General features: G+C 36.7%; 1 pseudogene; it reads right to left on the bottom strand.

Annotated features, from left to right (window-relative positions):
• Positions 1-9,343: 9,343 nt before the first annotated feature.
• Positions 9,344-9,973, bottom strand: LOC109435862 (porimin; annotated as a pseudogene).
• Between the last annotated feature and the right edge of the window lie 247 nt (positions 9,974-10,220).

The raw sequence follows: 10,220 nt of genomic DNA on the forward strand, positions 1-10,220 counted from the left end.
AAGTCCTCTTTTGTGAGTGTCTTTAGTTGCGATGTCATGGTTGGCTCAATGTCCTGAATCATTTTGATTTGGGGAAAAATCCAGAAGTCCAGAAGGTGCTAGATCCAGTGAATAAGGTGGATGAGGACACACTGTAATGTTTTTATTTGACAGAAGTTGCCGTATATTACCAGAAGCAACATGTGACACAGAGCGTTGTCATGATGGAGGATCATTTACGGCACACTTTAAAACACTTTTCTCAACGATAGCTCACACCCAACTGACTACGCCAAACAAGTTGAAACTTGTTACACGTTGCTATTAAGGTTTGACGTGCCACTTCCCATATTGATGATCCCTGCCTTTCTGTTAGATGGCACTTGGCAGCAGCATTCACTATATTTTGTCATCATACCTCATATGTGGAAATATATTAAATGATCAGTATATTATATAAATGAATTATATGTATCTCCAATTTAATGTTTTCATTTATGTTCTTTTTTGAGGGGACAAAGATCATCCGTTATTTTTATTTATTATATATTTTAATTATTTGTTTATTCCCATACCCCCACCCCAACTATCAGCTTATTCTCTATATCTATGGGTCTTTTTCTGTTTTGTTTTGTTTATTCATTTCTTTTGTTTTTTTGGATTCCACATATAAATGAGATCATACAGTATTTGTCTTTCTTTGTCTGACTTAATTCAATTAGCATAATACTCTCTAGGTTCATCTATGTTATCGCAAATGGCAAGATTTTATTCTTTTTATTGCTGAATAATATTCAATTACATATATATATATATATATATATATATATATATATATATATATGCATATTCTTTATCCATTTATCCATCAATGGACATCTAGGTTGTTTCCATATCTTGGCTATTACTAGCAATGCTGCAATGAACATAGAGGTGCATATATCTTTTCAAATTAGTGGGGGTTTTTTCCCCTTCGGATAAATACCCAGAAGTGGAATTGCTGGATGAATGGCAGCTTTATTTTTAATTTTTTGAGGAACCTCCATACTGTTTTCCATAGTAGCTGCACCAATTTGCAATCCTACCAACAGTGCACAAGGGTTCCCTTTTTTCTGTATCCTCTCCAACACTTGTTGTTTGTTGCTTTATTGATGATAGCCATTCTGACAGGAGTGAGGTGGTATCTCATTTGGGTTTTAATTTGCATTTCTCTGATAATTAGTGATGTTGAACATCTGTTTCACATGTCTGTCGGCATCTGTATGTCCTTTTTGGAGAAATGTCTATTCAGGTCCTCTGCCCATTTAATTGGATTGTTTGGTTTTTGGTGTTGAGTTGTTTGAGATCTTTATAAATTTTGGTTCATCTTCTAGGTTCATCCATGTTGTTGCAAATAAGATTTCACTCTTGATGGTTTACTTTGTGGTGCAAAAACGTTTTCATTTGATGAAGTCCCATTTGTTTATTTTTTCTCTTGTTTCCTTTGCTTGAGGAGACATATCCAAAAAGATATCACTAACAGCAATGTCAAAAGAATTTATTGCCTGTTTTCTTCTAAGAGTTTTATGTTTTCAGGTCTTATGTTTAAGTATTTAATTCATTTTGAGTTTATTTTTTTATATGGTGTAAGAAAGTGGTCCAATTTCTTTTTTTTTTTTTTTTTTTGCATGTTATCTGTCCAGTTTTCCCAACAGCACTTATTGAAGGAACTGTCTTTACCCCATTGTATATCCTTGCCTCCTTTGTTATAGATTAATTGACTATATAAGTGAGGATTGATTTTGAGACTCTCTAATCTGTTCCATTGATCTATATATTTTTTTATGCCAATACCTTACTGTTTTGATTATTGTCGCTTTGTAGTATAGTTTGATATCAGGCAGCATAACACCTCCCACTTTGTTCTTTCTTAAGATATTTTTGGGTATTCAGGGTCTCCTGAGGTTCCATATAAATTTTACTATTAGTTGTTCTAATTCTGAAATGACTGTCTTGGGTATTTTAACAAGGATTGCTTTGAATCTGTATATTGCTTTAGGTAGTAAGACCATTTTAACAGTATCAATGCTTCCAACCCATGAACATAATATATCCTTCCTGTATTTATCTGTATAAAGAAGTCCTTCAATTTCTTTCTTCAATATCTTATTGTTTTTAGAGTATAGTTCTTTTATCTTTTTGGTTAAATTTATGCCTTATTGATACAATCATAAATGGGATTGTTTTCTTAATTTCTTTGGTTTTGGTTTCAAGGTAAGCTGTCTTTGTAAAATGAATTTGGATGCATTCCTTCCTCTTCAACATTTTCAAAATAGTTTAAGAAGGATCCATATTAATTCTTCTTTGAATGTTTGACAGGATTCACCTGTGAAGCCATTTGGTCCTGGACTTTCGTTTCTTGGGATTTTTTTTTTAATTACTGCTTCAATTTCATTGCTAGTAATTGGTCTGTTTAGATTCTGCATATCTTCCTGGTTCAGTCTTAGAAGATTATGGTGGCTCTTTTGTTGGGTGCATAGACATTTATGATTGCTCTATTTTCTTCTTGGATTGATCTCTTTATAATTATGTAATGTCCTTCTTTGTCTTTTTTTACATTTCTTTTTGTTTTGTTTTAAAGTCGATTTTTTTCTAATATAAGTATTGCTACTGCGGTTTTCTTTTCATTTCTATTTGCATGGAATATCTTTTTCCATCCCTTCACTTTCAGTCTGTATATGTCTTCTGATTTCAAGTGAGTTTCTTGTAAGCAACATATAGATGGGTCATGTTTTATAATCCATTCAGCCACCCCATGTCTTTTTATTGAACCATTTAATCCAGTTATAGTTAAGGTAATTATTGGTAACTAAGTACTTATTGCCATGTTGTTAATTGTTTTTTGGTTATTTTTATAGTTCTCCTTTGTTCATTTCTTCTTCTCATGATCTCTTTCTTTGTAGTTTGCTGTTTTTCTTTACTGTTTGGGGGCTCCTTTCTGTTAGTTCTTTGTATATTTTTTGTGGGTTTTGGTTTCTGGTTACTATGAATTTTATGTATATCACTCTTTATTTACAGCAGTCAATTTTAAGTTGATAGTTTCTTAAGTTTGAATACATTTCATAAGGATTACATTTTTATTCTCCTCTCCATGCTTTATATTACGAATGTCTTGTTTTACATCTTTTTGTGTTGTATGTCTCATAACTACTTATTGTAATTTGAGTTGAATTTGATACTATTTTCTTTTGACCTTCAAAGTAGCTTTTTAAATGTCTAATTCACTTTATTTGTTAAATATTTGGCTTTACTTGTGAGATTTTTTTTCCCCTTTCTCATATTTTCTTATTTCTGGTTATGGGCTGCACTTTTCTTTTTTTCTTTTTTTTTTTTTTCTCCTGTTTAAAGAAAACCCTTTAACATTTTTTTTGTAAATCTAGTTTAATGGTGATGACTTCTTTTCCGGGAAACTTTATCTCTCCTTCAACTCTGAATGATAACCTTGCTGTTTAAATTATTCTAGATCTTAGGTTCCTTCCTTTCAGCACTTTAAAAATTCCTGCCATTCCCATCTGGCTTGTAATTCTGCTTCTGAGAAATCAACTGATAACCTTGTGGGATTTCTTTTGTATGTAATTTATTGTTTCCGTCTTGCTTCCTTTAAGAGTGTCTCTTTATCTGTAATTTATGCCATTTTAATTACAAGATGCCTTGGTGTGGATCTCTTGGGTTCACCTTGTTTGAAAATCTCTGTGCTTCCTGGACCTGGATGTCTGTTTCCTTTCCCAGGTTAGGAAAGTTTTCAGCCATTATTCCCTTAAAGTTTCTGTTCTTTTCTCTTTTTTATTCTTCTGAGATCCCTATAATGTGAGTGTTTGAGCACTTGATATTATCCCAGAAGTCCTTTAAATTATTCTCATCTTTTAAAATCTTTTTGCTGTTGATTGATTGATTTACCCAGTCTGTCTTCCAGGTTGCTGATCTGTTCTTCTGTATTAGCTAATCTGCTGGTAATTCCTTTTAATGTATTTTTCATTTCAGTTATTATATTCTTCAGGTCTGCTTGGTTTTTAGTATACTTTCTTACTCTTTGTTGAAGTTCTCCCTAAGTTCCTATGTTCCACTCTCAAGTTAGATGAGCATCCTTATGATCATTTCTTTGAATTCTTTATCAGGCAAATTACTTATCTCCATTTCCTTAGGGATTTTCCTGGGGATGTTTTTGTTCCTTCATTTGAGAGATAGTTGTCTGTCTTTTCATTTTGTTTGACTGTCTAACTTTGTTTATATGAATTAGACAAGACAGCTATCTCTCTCAGTCTTGAAAAATTGGTCTTATGTAGAAGGGGGCTGTATGTAGGCTGTGTGTGTTGGGTGGTTTTCGCAGGCTGGTAGGAGCCAAGCAGGTGCTTAAGGCGTCTGAGACACTGGCCTACAAAGGTGGAGTGGCTCCAGGTGAAGTCAAGAGCATGTAATAATGCCCTGTTGATCCTGCTTGCTCCCTTTTTCAGGGCCAAAATGGGCTCAGGTAACGCATCCATGAACTTGCTGCAACAAACTTGCAGGTTGGCCAGAGCACCTGGATATAACCCCTCCTTACTCTAAGAATTCAAGGGCGATGTAATCAATGACACTCATTGGCACTTCCAACCTCAGAGCAGTCTCACAGGCCCTGGGGAGCTCCCATGGCTCCTCAGCCTTCTCTATACAATCTCTGTCTTGTTTGTTGTTCAGTATGTGGTCTTATATAGAAGCAATAATGGGCTTCTATGAGCCAGGTGGTTTTGGGAAACTGGTTGGAGCTGAGGAGGCACTTACTGCACCTAGAGTACTGGCATGCCGGGTTGGAGTGGCCCCCAGCAGGGAGGCCAGGTGCCTGTGGTGACAGCATTGTTGTTCCTGCATGCTCCTATTCTTCTGAGGCAAAAGGCTGTGGGCAGTGTAGCTGGCAACATGCTGTGGTGATCTTGCAGGCAGGCCAAAGCACCAAAATAGAGGAGCCACCCTGTGGAAGTGGAGGGGGATGTAAACAATCCTGCTCTTGGGCTCCTCTGGCCCAGAGAGTTCCCACAGCTCCCAGAGGGCTCCCTCAGCTTCCCAGCCTTCTCTATTTGGTCTTTTCCTCTTGTATGTTGTCCAGAAGCTGTTCATTCAGCCCTCAGTTGTCTCGCAGTTATGACTGCTCTCTACATATGTATATATTTGAGTTTGCTCATGAGAGGGGGTGAGTTCTGTGTCCTCCCATGCCCACCACTATCTTGGACCTCTTCATTCAAATTCTGATGCTAAGGTCAATGAGTGGTCCTTAAATCTGCATACAAGTGTAATCATAAAGAGTTTTATATGACTTCTGATAAGAGTTATACATTCAAATCAGGACATGCCTAACCTGGAATGCCCTGAAGCCTTTGCATGTCCTGCTTTGAAATTCCTGTCACTTTCTGCCCAACTTTCTTCCATCCAAATGCCATCTAGGATGTTCATATCTAATTAGTTCATAGGGTTAACTAAATTTGCTTCCATGCTCTGAATGCATTGCAAAAACTCATTTGCAGTATGCCTATCACCCTCTTAAAACTGGTTACTTTCCCTCCAGTGAGGCTTGGCTGCCCAACAGAATGTAAACAGCATATGTGTGCTTGCTTGAAAGGAAACTTTCCTTTAGAACTTGTATGGCTGAAGCTGAATACTGTCTCTATCTAATGATTTAAAAGTTCTGCTAAAAATGTTAAAATTACTCAAGAGTTATGTACCTAAAAATGAAATGAATTTTTTTCATGTTTACATACGTAGCTCTTTGTCAAAAAATGTCAAGAATTCACCTTTTATGGTGTCTCTGAAAAACCTAAAAAGAATAATTAGGAAAAGGAAGATGTATTATCAAATACACAGACCTTGAGAAAATCCCTGAAGCATTAGATCAAAGCTATTTCCTGATGGTCCTTTGCTGCCTTAAGTATGTGATTTAATTGGGACTTTTCTGTGCCTCTAATGCCAGTGGAGGTAGGTGTTACCATGTACTCAAACACCTGAATTCAATCTTTACCCTTTTTTAAAAATAATCCAGCTGATTTATTCTCCCATAGCTTGTCTCTGAGCTAGGACAGAATAGAGTGTCCTCAATTAAGCCCAGTTGGAAGATTGCTGGGGACACTCCAGCAATAGATTTTCTTGCCAGGATCACTTGGCTGCCAGGTACGTGGAAAGTGATTCTGGTCAAAATGTTCCCTTTTTATGTGTGCCAACAAAACACTTAGAAAAGCTTTCACACTTAATTCCTGAGCATCCCTTGATACCCTGCAAGAGTGTATGCTTACACACACACACACACACACACACACACACACACAGGTACGTGCACACACATACAGCATACAGAACTTTTTCTATTCATTCTCACATATCTCTGAACCCAACGTAACTTTCAGTCTGTTTTATTTTATTTTTCTTGGATAACAAAAATTTATTCTAAAAATATATCTCAGTAACAACTCAATACCAAAAACTGGTTATTATAATGAAAAGAAAACAAGTAAGAGAAATCTGCTTTATTTTCTTTTTTTCTGAAAGATACAAAATTATCACTGTAATATACTGCCAACTCTCACTTATCTGTATTTGATTTATTCATTTTATGGATTATCCAAGGAAATTTAACAATCATCGATTCAATTCTTCCTATTATTTAAATATCTATCTGGATTGCTTTTATCATCACATAAATACATTCTCAAGGAATGCAAACAAAATGAACATTTGCTTAAGTAACATAATTAGGAAGGTAAGTTTATGTTTAGAAAATGTTCTCCAACACTAAATATTGGTTGTATCACTGTTTATCCCAATGTTTGCACGTAACCAAAAAACCTGACTGCATTGATGTACTGGCATTTGAAAATAACAAGTTTACAACTTAGATACAGAGAAAAGACAACTAAATTATTTCAAACCCAAAGAACAGAAAACTTTAAAGGTATGTAGTGATATTTACTACTTTTAAAGTGGGTTTTTTAATCTTCAAAGTGCTACAGTACTCAAGAAAATTTCAGGCCTGTCTACAAAATAATGACTGATTTAAAGTATTGAAATGTCAAGAATGCAGGGGACAAAGGAACTTATATTTAAAAGGCCCCCATTACTATAAAATGTATCTTAAGTCTATTTTGCAAAGATATGAAAGCAGTAGTTGAAAGACCAGTTAGGGCTAAGTTAGTAACATACAATTTACTTATCAGCCGACATCTTTTCCAAACTAATATAAACACACGTGTTTTATAATACTTTTCCCACCTCTACATGTGTCACATACGTCCTGTCATACCCATATTTTGGATAATTTTTATCACCCATGTTCATCACATCAATTTGCCATGATGCACGGTGAGTAGAAATGGTCTTTTATATCAAAATTCTTGATGTATGATATTCTCTGTAAACCTAGAGCCGATCACAGAAGTTACATTTAATTCCTATTAAATTTAATTCTTATTAAATGTAGGTGCATGTTAGCTCATTTTTAGACTATTAGAAATAGGTATAATTTACTTTGACCAATCTAAGCTAGAAATACTATCTTAGTATTTATATTTAGTATGACTAAGTACATCTTTGTCAAAACTTGACCCTGAGTTTGAGTGCTGAAATATAAACTGTAAAACTGAAAACACTCCAAAATCTGTTGGCTAATATTGGTATCCCTACAGTGCTGTGCTTTTGTTCTCCATTAATATAATACATATGAAAGTGCCGGGTCCTCAGCAAGAGAAGAGGAACTAGCCTGAAGAATACCCAAATAAGGGAGCAGCAAGTTTCCTGTCTTAAAAATTCCTGTTTCAAAACTTGATAAGAATTTATATTTATTCCAAAATATTTAGTATAAAAATACTGTTTCCCCAAATTGTTTGATATTGAAAGCAGATCTACACCTCAAAAATATTCACTAAATACATAATTAATAGCTGAATATAAAATAAAGTAATTTGAGAGTTGTGGGCTCAAGGAGGACGGTGCAGGGTTAAGAAAAGACAATAGTCATGAATAGAGTTTAAGCAGACCAAGGGATCCCCCAATCTCAAAGACTGGAAGGCCCGAATTGGGCCTTGCATCAGCTTTTATTAGTTTGGTAGGGAAGTAAAGGAGGTAAAGCTTGTCAATCTCAAGATCTGTGAATCCTATACACAAAGGTTTTAGGAAACCGATTCCAGTCAATCACCCTTACCTGCAGGCAGCTGGACCTAAGTCAACTTCCCCAAGAGACAAAACTTATATGCATATGAATAGATGGAGAGCACCTCATTGAATCGCTTCCCCTGCAGGTTTTGGGAAGGAATGCAGCCACAGAGGCTGAGGCTTTCCTTAGCCTGAGGAAGGTAGGGGGCTGTACCCACCTCTGTGAATCCCGTGGGTTCTCCTGCTGGTCCCCACACAACTGTTTCTGGCTTGAGTTCTTCCTTCCGTGAGGAATCTTACTCATCATTGACTGTCCAGTCATCTTTCTGGGACCAAACAAGGAGGCATAAGGTGCAAACACAAAGGTTTAGCAAAGTCCCTGAAAGGATCCATCTTAAAGACTCTCCTTTCTTTGGGGGCAGGTTCAAGGAAACAAATGGTTAAGCTGCTGCGTGGCGACAGTAATTTCCAGACAATGTTCTCACAGTAACAAATAATCTAAGTTCTTATTTAATACTAAGCACTAAGTCTTTAAAACATTATCAAGTTAAACATTGAAATTTGCTGAAATTACACATAGGGAAAAAGATAATTATATCAACCGTCATTGAAAGCTCAAAGGAGGTTATGAATAAAAATACAGGCTCTCCAATGGCTCTTTAACAGGGCTGAGCCCAGGTATTGTTTTCTTTTATTTGATCTCTTTTGTTTTGAGGAGGGGGGACATTTTGTTTCTAAACCAAGTACTAAACCAAAAACATCAAAATATTGATGCTTTCTGAAGAGACACAAACTAAAATCATGCTTAAGACCTGGTTTCCTCATGAAATTTTCTGTTGTGTGGCATTAGTCAATTAGGATATATCCAGTCCTGAATAGCACTGAAATTCTTTGTGTGAACAACAAAGACAGTCCACCTCCTGAGTGCCGTGACACGCTCCTTATTTGTATGCCGTGATGGCATCATGCCCTTCAATGACGATGTCTTCCAACGACTGGCCCTGTGACCATTGCACTAACTGTACACTCCAAATGTTTATTAAAAACCCAAACCAAACCCTTTTTACCTTTAGTATCATGATGAATCTTTACATATTTATAAAGCATATTCCACATTATATGCATGGCCTGTTTGTACTATTTTCAGAAAAAGAATATTGTCTTAAACTAATTGATAATGTTGCATCAATCTTCTTTCTTCGTTCCTTAGATTTCCTTAAATGATGACATCATGTTCGTCAATGGTTCTAGACAGAATGCCTCTTCTTGAATAACACATTTTGTATCTGATGTAAAGAACAGATAAAATTCCCAGTGTTGATAAGATACCACCAACAGAGCTGACAATATCAAATTTTGATCCTTTATTTTCTTTAGAATTTATAGTTGCTGTGATTGTTACTGATGAAGAAACAGTTGTCACCAAACTATTGTAGGTTGTGGTCATAATGGATGCTGACATTTGGGATGTGTTTTGTGAAACACTTGTTATTTTGGGTGTTGACTTTAAGGTGGTGGAAGACACATTTGTTGAGACCCATGATGTTGTCATTTTAGATGTTGCTATGGGTTTCAGGGTGGTGACTGCCCCATGTTTTTGAGACTGAGGAAACTGGAGTTGTAGATGGCTTCACAGTGATTTTGGAAGACTCATTCGTATGGTTGAAAGTCCTGTGTAGGGTATTCTTTGTTGGTGCAGTAGTGGGGCTTCTAAGAACTGGAAGGATTTCTGCTTAAAGACTCCCCCAGTCTTTAAGGCCATGGTCCACTGTGGCCTTGAGCAGCGCTAACACCAGCAGTTCCCCACCATGAAAAAGGCCAAGCCGCCTTGTGCGCCGAGTCCCATTGTTCCGAGGGCCAGATGCAGCGGTCCTGTGGCTCCCCAACTGAGGTGGCGGTGGCACCAGCAAGAGCGGCCCTTCTGTGCACCTGAGCCAGCTCCAGGTCTCCTCCATGGTGCATGCCTCCTCTCCTGCCACCTGCCCCCAATGACTAAATAGGATGCGTCTAGGGCCAGAAGCAGGGGTTGACGCAGGGCTTGGTACGCAGAGCACAGGTGGGGACTTCACTCTGCTTTGTTTTTGTTTTTGTTT

The sequence above is a fragment of the Rhinolophus sinicus genome, linkage group LG05 (genome assembly GCF_036562045.2).
Source record: "Rhinolophus sinicus isolate RSC01 linkage group LG05, ASM3656204v1, whole genome shotgun sequence".
Lineage (NCBI taxonomy): Eukaryota > Metazoa > Chordata > Mammalia > Chiroptera > Rhinolophidae > Rhinolophus > Rhinolophus sinicus.